Below are 16,688 nucleotides of genomic sequence, written 5' to 3'. Positions count from 1 at the left end.
ATTACATATTTGATAATATATTTACCACGTACAGTTTTGGAAATAGTAGAACTTAATGAATTTAACAGTTACCATTTAATCAAGATTGAAATTCCAAAATTAGGAAAGCATAGGGACTAGAAATGATCAAACTAAAGTATAATAACTAAATCCACAACTTACGTATAGCACAAGTTGTATAGCAAAATTTGACATTCTGATTTTTAACTCTTTAGTACACTATACATAAAAGAAATATAATTGAGAGAAAAAGGAATAAAGCAATATTTAGTCCTTGAATTTGGGATTTTTTTCTCAACTTGATCCCTAAAACCATTTTTTGGTGCACATTAGTCTCGAAACATGGAAGTTTTTTCCAATTTGATCCATGAACTTGAATTTCATTAAGTGTGATGAAGTGCATTTTAAGACTATGTCACATCATCGCCTTTTTCTAAAATTTTTTTTATATAAAATCTAAAAAATATAAAAACTTTATAAAATCTTTAGATTAGTATGACTTAATTTCAAAGTCTCGTATCATCACACTTAATGGAATTCAAGTTGAACGATTAAATTGAGAAAAATTACTACATTTTAGAATTAATAAGAAAAAATTTTAGGGACTAAGATAAATTTTTTTATCGGGACTGAATGTTACTTTATTCCAAAAAATTTAACACTTAATAAGTCAATTATATCTCTAAAAAAAAGTCAATTATAAATTGTTTATTTAATTCTATGGCTTAATTTTATACAAAGAGAAAGCGAAAAAAAAGAGTTAAAACAAGGATAAAACTAATTCAACATACATCCCACAACAGGAAGCTGCCATGCCATTTATAACTGGTAAGATGAGGAGTTGATGGGTTGCGTGAGGATGAGTATCCCAACCCATTAACCATATTTCAACAATTGTGAGTTTCTTATTTCAAAATTCTTTTTAAATATTAATATAGCAGTTTGTGATGACAATTTTATTCAATTGTCATAAAATGAACAGATTTGTGTCAAAATAAACAAATAATATTTGGAGTAATAAAGAGGAAACCAAAATCCAAAACTGCGTTTCAACATACTCAAACTCATGATAACAATACTCATACCAACCGAACTAAGACTCAATCAACTTAATAATTGAGATTTAACATTTATGTATTATTCAAGTGTTATTTTTATTTGATAAACAAAATTTCCAGTGTACATAATTAAAAAGTTTTTAAGTTATAATATTTACAACATTTGATAAATCTATTGAGCGTAAGTAGGGTTTAAAATTTTAATATTAGTAACAATGTCTTGTTTTTTGAATTGTTGAAGAGATTTAAATAGTAAAGACTATTACCGTAATTGTAAAAGGCAAAACACCATTTAAAAAAAAAAAATAGTGATGATGTTTATTATGCAAAATTCCAAATTTTTCCCCTGGTGACAAGAGTATTTCCAATTATGATAGATAAAAGCAGTGGGTACCAAGTATTTGAAATTTTGTAGAGGCTTTTTCCAAATCATATTCGTAATACAATATTACATTTATATTTAAATATATAATTGTGTTTTTTTAATTCTTATTATAAATAAAACATTGACAAAATATGTGTTTGTATTTAAATTTTAAGCACTGTTAAATATAAAACCATAAGTCAACATATGTTTTGCCATGCAAGATATTAATCAAAATCTATTAACAATAATAATAGGAAATTTTTATTTTTTTAATATAAATCATTTTGAAATTAAAATTTTCTCTGAAATGATTTTTTAAATACATATGTGTAGAAAATTTTAATAAAAATGAATAAATAGTTTTAGATGTAATTTCAACAGTAATAGTTAATATCTATAATTACCAAGGCATGGATAATTGTAAATAAATATTATTAAATTAAACAAAGTATATTATGATGCAAATCAACAAACAACAATTACATATCTGGATTTTCTTAAAAAAAAAATAATGCTCAAAATAAAATTACTTAAGAATGTAATAATGTCTATAAATTTCATCATTTAAGCTACTCAAAATAATCATCATTCAATATGTAATAATGTCTAATGTATTTTGTAAGAAATTGGTAATATATTTATTATAATCACATTTAAATTTTTTGGAATGCATTAATATAAATGCACATTTAGATTTAATGGTTTTCAATTTTAATGATTTTTTTTGGGTTTTTAAAATTATCTATTAGAACAAGTCCAATGATTAATACTTCCCGTTTTATAGCTTCATTAAGCTACTTTATATCCAGAGTAATAATCGAACCCTTAACCACTAGTTTTTTTTTTTTGGCTTTTTTAAGGTTTTATGTCTTCTTCCTTCTTTTTGTCTAAGATTTTTATTATTTTCAAAATGGGTAAACTATTAAAATAGTCACTTTTGTTTACCTCAAATTACATTTTAGTCACTTATGTTTGAAATGTTACGTTTTAGTCACTTACGTTAACATGTTGTAACATTTTACTCACTGAACCGTTAATTACTGTTAACAGTGTAATAGTAAGCTGACGTGGTAGGTTAAATCATCATTTCAAATAAAAATTTTAGGTTAATTTTTTTTTGATAAATAAAATAGAAGATTACATAGGGCTATTCATAAATGAGTTATCAAGAGTGTTTTCTTGTTTCAAGATCTCTTTAATCTCCAACAAGGGTTCCTCAAACATATGCAACACTTCATCACTTGAAAGAGCCATTTTTGTTAACGTATCAGTTATGTGGTTGGCCTCTTTAGGAACATATCTCAAGAATCATTTTTCTTTAAAGGATAGAATTTGTTAGATCCTCCTTATTAGATTGTTCTTTTGTCTCGTATTCTTCTTGTCACTAATAGATATAACATTCTTGAAATTGTTTGATTGTATAATGACCTCATCATAACCTTGTTTCTGTAGAAGAACTAAGCCATCCAATATGCCCCAAAGCTCGGCAACCGCAACTGAGCATTTCCCCAAGAACCGATTGTATCCCAAAATCCAAGTCCCCTTCTCATCATGAATTACTCCACCTGTAACAAAAAAACCAAAAGCGGAGTGAACAACACCATTAGTATTAAGGTAAACATACATACTTGACTTTGGATGAATGGGACTCTATTACATATTAATCTTTAAAGCTTCTTTGTGAATAGAAGTGAAATGTTTCGCCCAACAATACGAAACTCTGATGACTTCCTTCGGATTCATAGCTTTTCCTTGAAAGATATAAAAGTTGCGATTTTTCCAAATGCGCCACAAAATTATCCCAAAGTAACAAGCCCAATCTGAATCATTCAAGTTATTGGCCGTACAGACCTGCAAATTCACAATCAGCCAATCTGATATATTACCAGCAAAGAAGCACACAATATGACTAGGGGGATGACTTGATGCCAAATTTCCTTCACATAGGAGCAATCTCTAAGGACATATGAAATATCCTCAATAATATAACCACAAAGGTGGCAAGACTCATCCTACATAATACCCCTCTAAACCCTTTCAGAATTTGTTAAGAGTTGCTGTTTGAGGAGTAACCAAATGAACTACCTAACTCGTTAAGGGCCCGATATTTTCTAAACTGTATTCCAGATGCCATCCTTCGGATTCTAGGAATCCTCCTTAAGCATCTAATAAGCACTTCTAATTTAGAAAACACCGTTTGTTGTCCTAGACCAAGAGAGAGTGTCTGGGCCTGCTAACTCCAAGGGCAGAGGGACACTAATGATGCGTTGGACAACCTCTTCTGGCAACCAAACCCGAAAGAGGTTAAGATTCCATGCACCATTCCTCAAAACTATCTCGTGAACTTTCCACTCAGTAGAAATATTTATATGGCTCGAAATATACTTAATAAGAGGTCCCACATCAGGAACCCAGTTATCTTCCCAACACCGGATAGACCGCCCATCCCCAATAGACCAAATCATATTATTATGCAATAAAGTTCAAACCTTCGCAACAACCTTCCACATAAAGGAACATTTACTCCTCAGAATGCAATCTCACATACTTTCCTGAATACCATACTTAGCTTTAAAAACTTTAACCCATAGGGCTTCAATCTTAGTGACAAGGCTGTATCCAATTTTCATCATAAAGACTTTATTTTTGTCTCCCAATCTCCTAATCCCAAGGCCACCATGTGTGTAATACCTCCTACCCGTATTCGTCATTGGAATAGAGTACGAGGCATTACCAGATTTTACCAAATAAATTTTTCGTTATTACGAGTTAAATAATATTCATTTATCGTAACATGTCATGACGTCCCTTGGATGGGCCTCTGAAGCCCAAAACATACATCGGAACCAAACCGGGATTAAATCGAAACCATAAGAAATTTTTCACAAAATCCCAAAGTTTTTTTTTGAACTCAATATAACCCCTTTATAAATATCAAATCTTCCCTGCAATTTTAAACCGAGACCAATCCAACACAACCAATCCATTTCAATATATTTTCAAGATAGATTTAACATATTCATAATATAACCTCATCACATACCAAAACCAAAATTTGTTAGCCATACGAATGGCTAACCTTACATTCATTTCACATTAACATTTACTTTATTAGCTTATACATGTCATTGATTTCCAAAATAAAGTTTCTTTATATATCGAGATCTTGAGGTTGATAGTGTGATGCGTTCTGACTGAATCCGACCTCCGAGCTCTTAACACTACAAAACAGGGGAAAAAGAAACAGGGTAAGCACTTTGTGCTTAGTAAGCTCATGTAACAAGAATTATACTTACCTAATATTTTCAATACAATGCAATAAACATTCATACATCCATTCAATGCATTATTCCCTTAACATGCAAAAACTCAACATTCAAGTTAGTTCAATAATTTTCATATATCAATAATATATATACCATGATTGATGAGCTCATCAATACCATGATTTCCACTCCCTTATTATTTTTCCATATTTATCCCGTTGAATTTCTCGGAATTTCGATGGATTTTCAGAGGTACACTTTAGTGTACAAATCTGGGTCCGTCAATTCATATTCATGTACGCACATTTCCATTCTAGAGAGCACACTCCCGTGAACCTCATCCTTACAGCGAGATTACCAGTCCAGGCTAAATCCCCTGCAATGACAATTACTCTAATGAGCTTGGATCTGAATTACCAGTCCAGGCTAAATTCAGAGCCTAATTCGGATTACCCGTCCGGGCTAAATCCGTTTTCCACATATTCTTCGGGAGGGCTATATCAGAATAGGATCACCCATCTGGGATAGATCCTTTTTACCGTCAATTCCTTTTCAGAGATCCATCGAATTTTCCTTCTATTCAACCGGGATTTCTTCCCATTTTTATCAAATATATCAATGTTTCATCAATTTTCATACAATGAACATTCAAATCATGTTCACATCAATAACAAACATTTCAAGCATTTAAAAATATAATTCAAGTTACACGAACTTACCTCGATACTTGTTTGTAAACAAAAATATACTAATCCCGAACTTTTTTTTTCCTCGATCTAGCTTCGTATTTGAATTTTGTGGATCTAGATAAATAAATTTAATCATTAATCTAATACATTTCATGTTCATATGTAACATTCTCTATAATTCCATTATTATTTATAATGCATTCAAAGCTGTCTTACTAAGTCATAGTCACTAAATTATTTATATCTTGATCTAAGGAACTCCAAATTAATATCCAATAATTTTACCAAAAACTAGACTCACATATCTTCTTACCATAAAATTTTTAGAATTTTTGGTTTAGCCAATAAGTACAGTTTATTCTTTAAAGTCATCTCTATTCTGCTGTCTGACAGTTTCGACTCTTCTTTGCTAAAAATTAATTATATCCTTGTACAAGATTCAAATGATGTTCTAATTTATTTCTTTTGAAAATAGACTTATTAAGTATTTTAAACATATAAATTTAAGCCCCTAATTATTTTTATCTAATTTTTTATGATTTTCCAAAGTCAGAACAGGGGAACTCGAATTCATTCTGACCTTGTCTCACAAAATCCATTATATCTCATGATTTACAATTTCATTGCTTACACCGTTTCTTTTATAAGAAACTAGACTCAATAAGATTTAATTTCATATTTTATTCATCCTCTAATTTGATATCTACAATTTTTGGTGATTTTTTAAAGTTAGACTACTGCTACTGTCCAAAACTGTTTTAGTGCATGATGTTAATTACCATTTTCCCCCTAATCTTTCAATAAATGATAATTTCATCCCTGCTCAATTAACCTCTCAATTGAGCTGATTTTTCTCAATTAAAACTTTATTCTATCACTTTAAACCACTTTATAACCTTTGGAAACCAGAATTTTAGCACTAGACTTTAATTCCAAACTTTTTCACAATTAGGTCCTACAAATCAATTTCTATTGAAATTACCTAATAAAATCATCTCATAAACAAATTAAAGCTTAAATTTCATGCTATTTCATCATAAAATTACAGCACTCAACCATAGTGACTTTCAATTTCATCCATGAAATAAAAAACTAATGAATTTAGTAATAGGACCTAGTTGTAAAAGTCGTAGAAACACAAAATTTACAAGAAAAACGCAAGGATTAACTCACTTGGTGCAAAAATTATGAAGTACCAGCTCGAATAAACCCTTAGGACGTTTTTGGCTGATGATGATGAAGAAAATATGAAGAGAATTCTAGATATTCCAATTTGGTCATATTTTTATGTTAGTAAAATTTGTTATTTTCCCATTTTACCCCTATTTCACCAATTCTCCTGATTTTTCAATTTATGTTAGTAAAATTTTTCTCAGCTTATGCCGCCCAAAATATCTCCTTTTGGGCTTATTTGCAATTTATGTCCCTCTTCATTTACCAATTAAGCTATTTAATCCTTCTAGTAACTTTTATACCCTTTTCAATTTAGTCCTTTTCACTTAATTAACTACCCAAACGTAGAAATTTTCTAACGGAATTTTAATACCATATTACAAACACTTCATAAATGTTTATAAAAATATTTCTGACTTGTTTTTACGAGATTGAGGTCTCGATACCTTATTTTTACCCAATTTCTTCAATAATTTCTTTTTCTAACTAACCACTAAATCGGTAAAATTTTTCTATTGATATTTTCATACGATTTTCCTATCATATCAATATTCATGCAAAAATATTAAAATAAATTTCTCTTTAAATTATATTTGTGGTTACGAAACCACTGTTCCGATAACCTTCAATTTAGGCCATTACAATGTGATCTTGACTGACAAATATTATCCCACCCAACTAATACCATTTTTTGCTTACCATTAGAAGCACCCCAGATAAATTGTCTTGCCATCTCTTCGATTGAGTCACAAATTCCCTTAGGAACCAAAGTCGATTGCATAAGATAGCTCGGAATAGACATCAGAACAGTCTGAGCTAAAGTAATCCTCCCAACAAAGGAAAGATTTTTAGTATAATTTTAGGTTAAATTATACAATTGGCCCCCATATTTTTTTCATTTTGAGTAATTTAATTTTTTTTCTTTTATGTTCTTTTAAATTTCTTTTTTTTCCCTTTATTTTCCATTCTATTCTGCTTCTCCCTTTGTTTTCCTCCCTTCTCCATCTCTTTTAACTTAGTTTTTTTTTTATGTTTTTCATTTATTAAAACTAGCCCCTGTACTTTTATTTTTTTGAACAATTTAATTTTTTTCTTTTTATTTCTTCATTTTCCTTTTTCTCTTCCCTTTTAGTTTTAACAAATGAAAAACATAGAAAAACTATATTAAAAGAGATGGAGAAGGTAGAAAAACAGATGAAGAAGTAGAAGATAATGAAAAAAAAAAGAAAAAGGAAAGTTAAAAGAACATAAAAGAAAAAAAATTAAATTTCTCAAAATGAAAAAAAAATGGAGACCAATTGTATAAATTAACTTAAAATTTTTGTTTGAAATGATGATTTAACATGCTACGTCAGTTTACTGGTACACCGTTAATAACAATTAACGGCTTAGTAACTAAAATGTTACAATACGTTAATATAAGTGACTAAAACATAATATTTCAAATATAAGTGACTAAAAATTTACCTTTTTCAAATTTTGATATGATGGCATATAAAAAATTAATAAAAAAAAGAAAAGAAAATTAGCATATAGAATCAAATATATTAATAAATTGTTTTGATATTTTTGGCGTTTAGGATTATATATTAGGTTTTTACGGGAAAAAAAAAAAGAAAAGTCATTTTCATTCTAATTTTTTTATATTGATTTTAGGCTTAAATATAGGGTTTCATCTTAATTTCAGTCTTTCAAAAACATATTTTAATTTTCTAAATTAATAATATTGAATATCAACTTATACATTAATTTTTTTTGGGATTACTCTTCCATAGTTGCTTCATGACTTATGGTCAAGGATTCTCAAATTAAATATTAATGCATTTACTTTGATGGAGTTGAAAAATATATTTCCACAAATAAACTAACTGTAAAAATCAATTTTGGCAATAAAATATTTTGTTATTAATATCAAAATTTTAATATTATACCTTGGAAATCAGTATCTCTTGGATAAATTGAATATCATTATTAACATGTATTATGAGATTTTTTTTATAAAATAATTATATATAGATTCAGCAACTGTACAATCAAAATTATGAACATAATTTTGTAATTCCCAGCTTAAATTCTGCAAATTGGCAAAGCTATATTAAAGGTTGTACAAATTTTACATTGATTATTTACTTAATATAGTCAAAATCCACATGTCATAGTAGGGTGTCAAATGGCATATAAGTTGCCTTTCCTGTAACTTAATTGCTTTAGCTCGTACACCAAAAAAAATTGCATCACCAAAATATTAATATTAATTTTATTAAAGACTAAGTCATCTGCTCTTTGTAGCACGTTTGGTCTGCTCTTTGTAGCACGCTTTTGTCATTATTTTTTTCTTTGTTAAAAGTTTCTTTTATTGTTGCTTTTAAAAAGGTTTTTACTACTTGTTCTCTTGAAAGTGCTTCTCACCATGGAAAAGGAGTTGGAAGGTCTCAATATAGATGATGGGGAAGAGGAGGAGGAGGCAAATCTGTTACCGATTAATCCGGTTTTACAAAAGTCGACGTATTAATATTGCTTGGTGGGATGTTTTTTGACATCGAGTGTGGTTCATTTCACTGTAATGAAAACCACAATGGCAAATCTGTGGCATCCTCTCAGGGGTGTTTAGATTATGGATCTTGAGGGAAGACGATATCCATTCAAGTTTTTCCATGAATTGGATGTATATCGAGTGGTTAGTGGAAGTACTTGGACATTCAATAAATATCTTTTGATTATCCATAGGTTGAAAAACGATGAAGATCCGAAGTTGGTGCTGTTAATTTATTCGGCTTTCTGGGTTCAAGATGATTTACCCCCAGGTTTTTTCTCAAAAGCTGTTGCTAAGCAATTAGACAAATTTGTGGGTAGATTTCTGGAATTTGACTCGAAGCAATTGAATAGAGGGCTAATGAGTTATCTGAGAGTTCGTGTAGAGACAGATGTCAAGAAACCATTGAAAAGAAAGAATAAAATTATGCTTCCTTTATCAAAATTAACTTATGCAAATTTTTGGTACGAAAAGCTTACGCTGTTTTCTTTCTTATGTGGATGTTTAGGTCACAATAATAATTGCCCTGCTAGATTGAATCTTAAAAGGGAAATCATGGAGTTTGGATGGAGATTTCTTTGAAGGTGGTAATACGAAGGGCCATTACTACAAGTAGTGTTTGGCTTCGTGAGGAAGGGGATGATGTGCTTAAGGAAAGAAATTAGACACGGCATGATTCAGGAAGTAATCAAAGGGGTGAATAGAGGAATGTTTTTGGAAATCATATCAACCCGATTCCAGGGTTTAATTTGGAAGGATATCATAATATTGATTTTTTCAAATCAAAGTGGTTCATCTAGTTCAATGGACCAAATTAATATGAACCATGATGTTAAAGATGACCCACTAGTGAATGTTGATGAGAAGAAAAGACCAAGAACTGAAGAAATGGTTCCTAATGTTTCTAATTTTATTGATTCATTTGGAGCTTTAGTTTAGCAAAATAATGCTTACTATAATCAAATATCGACGATTGCCAAGGGGCAAGCAGACCGGAAGCCATGAAGCTTTTATCATGGAATGTCCACAGATTGAGGAGTTTACGGGCTATTCGAAGGATTTGATTTATGTTGAATTCTATTAATCCTCAAACTTTCTTCTTAATGGAGACGAAGTTAGATGGGATGCGAATGGAGAAAGTGCGAAGAAGATGTGGATTCAAGAATGGGATTGATGTTTAAGCGGAAGGTTCTAAAGGAGGTCTTAGTATTTTGTGGAATGGAAATGTGTTGGTTAGTATTCAGAGTTTCTCCAAAAAATCATATTGATGCAAATATTCAAGAGGAAGATGGAATCTTGAAATGGAGATTTACAGGTTTTTATGGAGCCCCAATCATTAGACATAGAGAAGAGAACTAGAATCTACTTCAGTGCCTTAGGGAAAATTGTGATGTACCTTGGCTAATAATGGTGATTTTAAAGAGATTCTATATGCTCATGAGAAGGTTGGATGAATCCCAAAGGAAGAAAGGCGCATGGAGAACTTTCACAAGGTGCTCAAGGATTGTCAATTATTTGATAGAGGTTTTTCGGGCTCTTGGTACTATTGGGAAAGAGGTAATTTACTAGAAACAAATAACAGGGAACAGTTGGATAGATGAGTGATGAATATAGATTGTTTAAATTTATTCCTTCATTTTTCTATTGATAATTTACCTCATTCTTTCTTGGACCATTGTCCACTACTAGTTCGAACGCACTAGGGAGAAAATGGAAAAATGCATAAAAAGTTCAAATTTGAAGCATGGTGGGTTTTGGAGGGTTTGTGTAAAGAGATTATTTGTAAGGTGTGGGAGCCTGAATCAGGTGATATTTTCTTGAAATCGGATGCTCTCAAAAAAGCCTTATAGAAATGGGAGAGGAATATAAAAAGGAAACGGGGCGAGGAAGTAAAAAAACTGAACAATAGATTGGAATTACTCACTGAAGCTAAAAGAGACTATGAAACGCTTGCAGAAATTATTGATATTAAATTGCAGTTAAATTGGGAGATAGAGAAACAAGAATTATATTGGGAATAGAGGGCCCGAGCAAACTGGTTGAAAATGGGGGACAAGAACACACTGTTTTTTCACAGGTTTACGTCTCAAAAAAGACACGTTAATTGCATAAGAGGATTGAAGAATGAATTGGGCGTGATCTAGCATGAAGAAGAGGATATGGATGCGATTGCTCGTAATTAGAAATATGGAACATATCCTTTTTAAAGCGGAGCGGAGCGAAAAATCATAGAGGACATGAATCAGATGTTAACGGCAACTTATACGAAGGAGGAGATTTTTACTGTTGTGAAAAGCACGAAACCAACGAAGGCAGCGAGTAGAGACAGTTTCTCGACGATTTTCTATAAGCAAATTTGGCATATTATTGGATGGGATGTGAGCGATTTTTACCTGAGTATTCTGAATGAAGGTATGTCTCTAGAATCTTGCAATGCTACTAATATTGTTCTCATTTTGAAAACTGCTCAGCCCACGAATTTATGCTTGGTCCTTTATAAGATAATTTCTAAAACGGTAGCAAATCACTTCAAAAAAGTTTTAGATTGATGTATAGATGAGGCTCAAAGTGCCTTTTCCCCAGGCAGATTGACAACTAATAATGTACTACTTGCATATGCAGTCCTACATACGTTCAAGCAAAAAAGAACACGAAGGAGAGGTTTTTTGGCGTTAAAATTGGATATGAGTAAAGCGTATGATCATGCTAAAGGGCCTTTTTTACGTCAAATGTTATTAAAGATGAGTTTTACTAGTTTATGGGTAGATTTTGTACATTGCATTGGCTCAGTCTCATATTCGATTATGGTGAATGAGTGTGAAGGTGAGAAACTTAAGCCAACAAGGAGGCTAAGATAAGGGAATCCTTTGAGCCCTATCTTTTTTTGGTGTGTATTGAGGGGTTATCGACTTTAATGCGCTTAGTTGAATGGGAAGGGATTGTGAAGGGAGCTAGAGTAAGTAGAAGGGCCCTTTAGATTTCCCATTTACTTTTTGTGGATGATAGTATATTGTTTGGGGAGGCTTCAAATCAAGGGCCACAAACATTCAAAATGATTTTGCAAGAGTATGAAGAGGCTTCAAGTTAGTGTGTTAACTATGAGAAGTCTATGATGTTCTATAGCACAAATACAATTGATCAAATCAGGAGCCCAATTACGCAATTGTTGAATGTTCGAAGCTTATTTAATCCAGAAAGATATATGTGTCTTCCTAATATGATTGGGCGGGGAAAAAGTTGGCGTTTCGAGGTTTAAAAGATTGTATGAAATAGAAAATTGCCAATTGGAGCACTAAATTTCTATCGCAATGAGGTAAAGAAATTTTCATAAAATCGGTTCTCTAGGCTATTCCAACATATTATACAGATTGTCTTTTATTGCCAAAATCATTATGTTTTGAGATGGAGAACATTTACGTATCCTTTTGGTGGTAAAAGAGCCATGAAAAGAGGGGGGTTCATTGGTGCGCTTAGAGATAGCTTTGTGAGCTAAAGGAGAATGGGGGCTTGAGTTTTCCCTGATTAGATAAATTTAATCTTTCGTTACTTGCTAAACATGGTTAACGATTAATTAATTATCCTAATTCATTAATTGTGCATACTTTGAAAGCAAAGTATTATCCGGATTCAAATTTTGAGAGTGCAAGGTTAGGGAATATACCTTCCTATACTTGGAAGAGTATTTGGGCTGTGAAATGAGTGCTCCAAGAGGGGTTAGGTTGGAGAGTAGGGAGTGAAACCAAAATTCTAGTTCGTGATTTATCGTGGGTACCAGGAGCTGCATACTACAAAATCCAACACATTGAACGATGTTAGGAAACTCTTTTGGTAGCGGATCTGATTGATAATGTTAGCAGGGAATGAAAAGTGGATTTAATAAGGAATACCTTCAGTGACATTGATGCTTGAAGGATCCTGAATATCCCACTGTCTAAATTCCAACATGATAATTACCGGGTGTGGAGAGGGGAGGCTTCTGGAGAATTTACAGTTCGAAGCGTATACAATGCTCTATTACAACAGGATATAGAGGCTACTCATTTACACAACCAGACAGAAAATGAGAATTTTTACAAAAAATTGTGGGGCTTAAATTTTCCTCCAAGCTAAAAATTACAATTTGGCGAATCTCAAAAAATTATCTACCTACCCTATGTAATCTACACTATAAAAGAATTACTAATTCAAGTCTCTGTCCGGGATGTGCAGGTGGAATTGAAACCAATATCCACATTCTATGGGAATGCCCTGTGACAAAAGATATATGGTATCATTTAGGCTAGACCTAGCTTGAAATGGTATTAAATATGGAGATACTGGAAAAGATTACCTAGTTCTTTGAACAAAAGACCACTACCTAGTGTAGATTGTTTTCATGTGCTGTATGGACTATTTGGACAGAAAGCAATAAGTGGCTTTATGAAGGTCAGAAAACATCTGGAAATACTATAGCAGATTCAATAAGAAATTATGTTCGAGAGATTGATAGGTTACAAATTCCTTTACCTGTTCGAATGATGGAGTTGGAAAGTTGGCAACTGTCGAAGCCTTTGTATAACAACCCGATTTTCAATGGTGACGGGATAGTGGTTTCAAAACCATAAACTTCTATCATATTGACTCATAAATATGATTTGTAGGATATTTATAGAGTCATTAGAGTCATATTGAAATTTGATTAAGAAATTTTAACGTTTAGATAGTTAATTGAAGAAAAAGGACTAATTTGTAAAATGTTCAAAAGTAAGTAATTGTTACAATTAGGTGATCAAATTGCTTAGCTAATAGTTGAGGAAGGACTTAAGTAGATATTATGCTATAATTATCATGGTGGGACGACATAATGGTTGAAATGAATTAAATAATATAATTTCAATGGCAATTTTGTAATTAAATGGAAATTAAAACAAATTAATGAGAAATTAAAACATTTTAACTTCATTTCTTCTTCTTCAATCGATCAAACACCAAATCTAGGGAGTAAGGTTTCGATTTTGCTTTGTTCCTTTGCATGTGAGTATAATCGATCCTATTTCTTGTCATTTTTATGTTTTTAAGATGGTTGCAACTAGGTCCAGCTAGCCCGTACATTCGTTTTTGGATCTGTTTAAAATTTTAGAAGTTTCCATTGATGAACCTTGATTGTTTTTGATTGTGTTGTGTATTTGAAGCTTTGATTGTGTTATTTAATGATTTTGTGAAGTGATTTTTGTTAGATTTTGATTTTAGGATTAAATTGTGAAAATATCAAAATTTTAGGCTTTGATAGTGAATTTGATGTTTGGTAGGGACTGTATAAGGTCCTAGTATATTTGGCTATAATTTTGACTTGAGAAAACAATTAATTTGATGATTTTCGGTGTAAAAGTTTAGGGTAATCGTGTAAATTTAAAAAATAAAAGGGTATAAAATGTAAAGTGAATTGGAAGGTGAAATGTAAGTTGAAACTTTAAGAATTTTACATCTTAGATCAAGATCCGGTAGGTACTCGTGGAAAAGAAAAAAATTACCAAATAGTCCTTGAACTTCTGCAACTACTACAATTCTGTCCAGGTAAGTTTGTACGGTTTAAAATTTAACATCTATATGAATTGTTGAATAATTAATATGATACAAAAGATATATTTAATTGTTGTTGATGAAAGGTTATGTGAGAAAAATTATTGAATTTTGATGTTTGGATCAGATTGAATGCGAGATATAGTACAATTGAGATATGGTGTATTATGGGGGTTTAGAGTGGAGATTGTTGTGGAGACTATTTCCCGAGTGGACTAGGGTTTAGCATTTGTTGGGAACTCTCATGTTATACTCTCTACTTTGGTATGTTTCGAAGGGATTAGCTCTTATGAGCATTGGCATGTCCCGGATGGATTAGCTCTTATGAGCATTTGGTGTGCTTTGGTTGGATTGTCGATGTACTCTTTTCCATAAGTTGTTCATTGAGTTAAAAATCTCGGTAAGGTAACTTGTTGAGTAATTTGATGGATTTGCCATATATATTGAGTAATAAATTGAGCATTTATGATTTATTGGTTGAGATTGTGGATGAATTGTTATACTTAATTTGGTAAGATTTATTATTTTAAATACGTTGAACTTACTAAGCTTCATTGAGCTTACTTGTGTTATTTACTGTTCTTGTAGATACTCAAAAGGTTGGACGATCGGATTGGCACTCAAGTTACACTATCCAGCATAAATATCTGTAGTTTTTTAATGTCTTGACAAATGTTATAATGACATGTATAGGTGGACATATAATGATGTTTAGTTGAATGTTTGGATGAAGTTTTGGTATGTTTAAGCTATTTGGTTTAGTACATTTGATGCCTTGCTAGTTTAGGTCAATGTGGCTAAGCTGTTGCATGTTTGAATGGCTCAAATGGTAAGTATTAAGTTGGTTTGATTATGGTTAAGATGTGGCATGTTTCGGAAATGTATTGAGCTTGATGTTAATGATTGAAATGTTGTAATATATATGTTTAAGTAAGTTGTGGATGAATGTATTTGAGGTGCCTTGTATGGAATATAGGTTGATTGATCTTGGGCTATTGAACTGGTCATTACATGTAAGTTTTGGTCTTGTTTTGATGTCTTGATTATGTGTACAAAAGGCCTCGAGGTATATGCATGATTTGGTGTTGGAATTGACTTGATTTTGGGCAACTTCATGTCCACACGACCTGAGACATGCGCTTGTGACTCAGCTGTGTGTGACATACGACCTGGCGACATGGCCGTGTGTCCCCTGTATGTTCCATTGCATGCAAGTTAGGTAGTTACACGACTTAGCACACGACCTAGCACACGGGCGTGTGGGGCTATTTCGAGAGTTACACGGGCATGTGACACGGCCGTGTGACCCTACTCAGAGAGTTACACGGGTGAGGACACGGGCTGGGATACGGCCGTGTGTCCTTATTTTAAAGGTTACACGGCCTGAGACACGGGCTTGTATCTCAGCCGTGTGAGGCACATGACCTGGCCACACGGTTGTGTGATCCCTGTAGTCAACTTTTTCTAACTTTTTCTTGAACTTTCCAAATGTTTCCAATTGGTCCCTAATTGTTTCTAAGGTGTTTCCAAGGCCTCGAGGGCTCGATTAAGGGGCGATACATAGGTGAATGTATGTATTTTAACATGTTCTCAATGATGTATGAAATGTATGTTTAAGATTTTGTTTGTACAGTAATGCTTTGAAACCCTAATTCGGCGACAGATACGAATTAAGGGCGTTACACCCTGTTTGTGAAAATTAACTTTGATGCAGCCTACAAAAGAGAGAGAGGAAAAATCATGCTCTGGGATTGTGATTTAAAACTTAGAGGGACAAGTACTATGCTCGAAAGTGGTCATTAACGAGAACGTACCTTTAGTCTTTGCGGCAGAAGCGGTTGCATGCATTCAAAGTATCCAATTGGGAATGGATATGGGATTAATGGAAACGAAGATTGAAGGAGATGCACTCTCTATCATAAAGAATTTGTTAAACGAGAGGGAGGAAAAATAAAAAATTGAGGCCTTAATCAGAGATGGGATGTGTTTGGGTAAGCAGTTTCATACTTGTATATTCAAATATTACCCTAGAACGGTGATCAG

The sequence above is a fragment of the Gossypium hirsutum genome, chromosome D13 (genome assembly GCF_007990345.1).
Source record: "Gossypium hirsutum isolate 1008001.06 chromosome D13, Gossypium_hirsutum_v2.1, whole genome shotgun sequence".
Lineage (NCBI taxonomy): Eukaryota > Viridiplantae > Streptophyta > Magnoliopsida > Malvales > Malvaceae > Gossypium > Gossypium hirsutum.
This window is presented reverse-complemented; position numbering follows the sequence as displayed.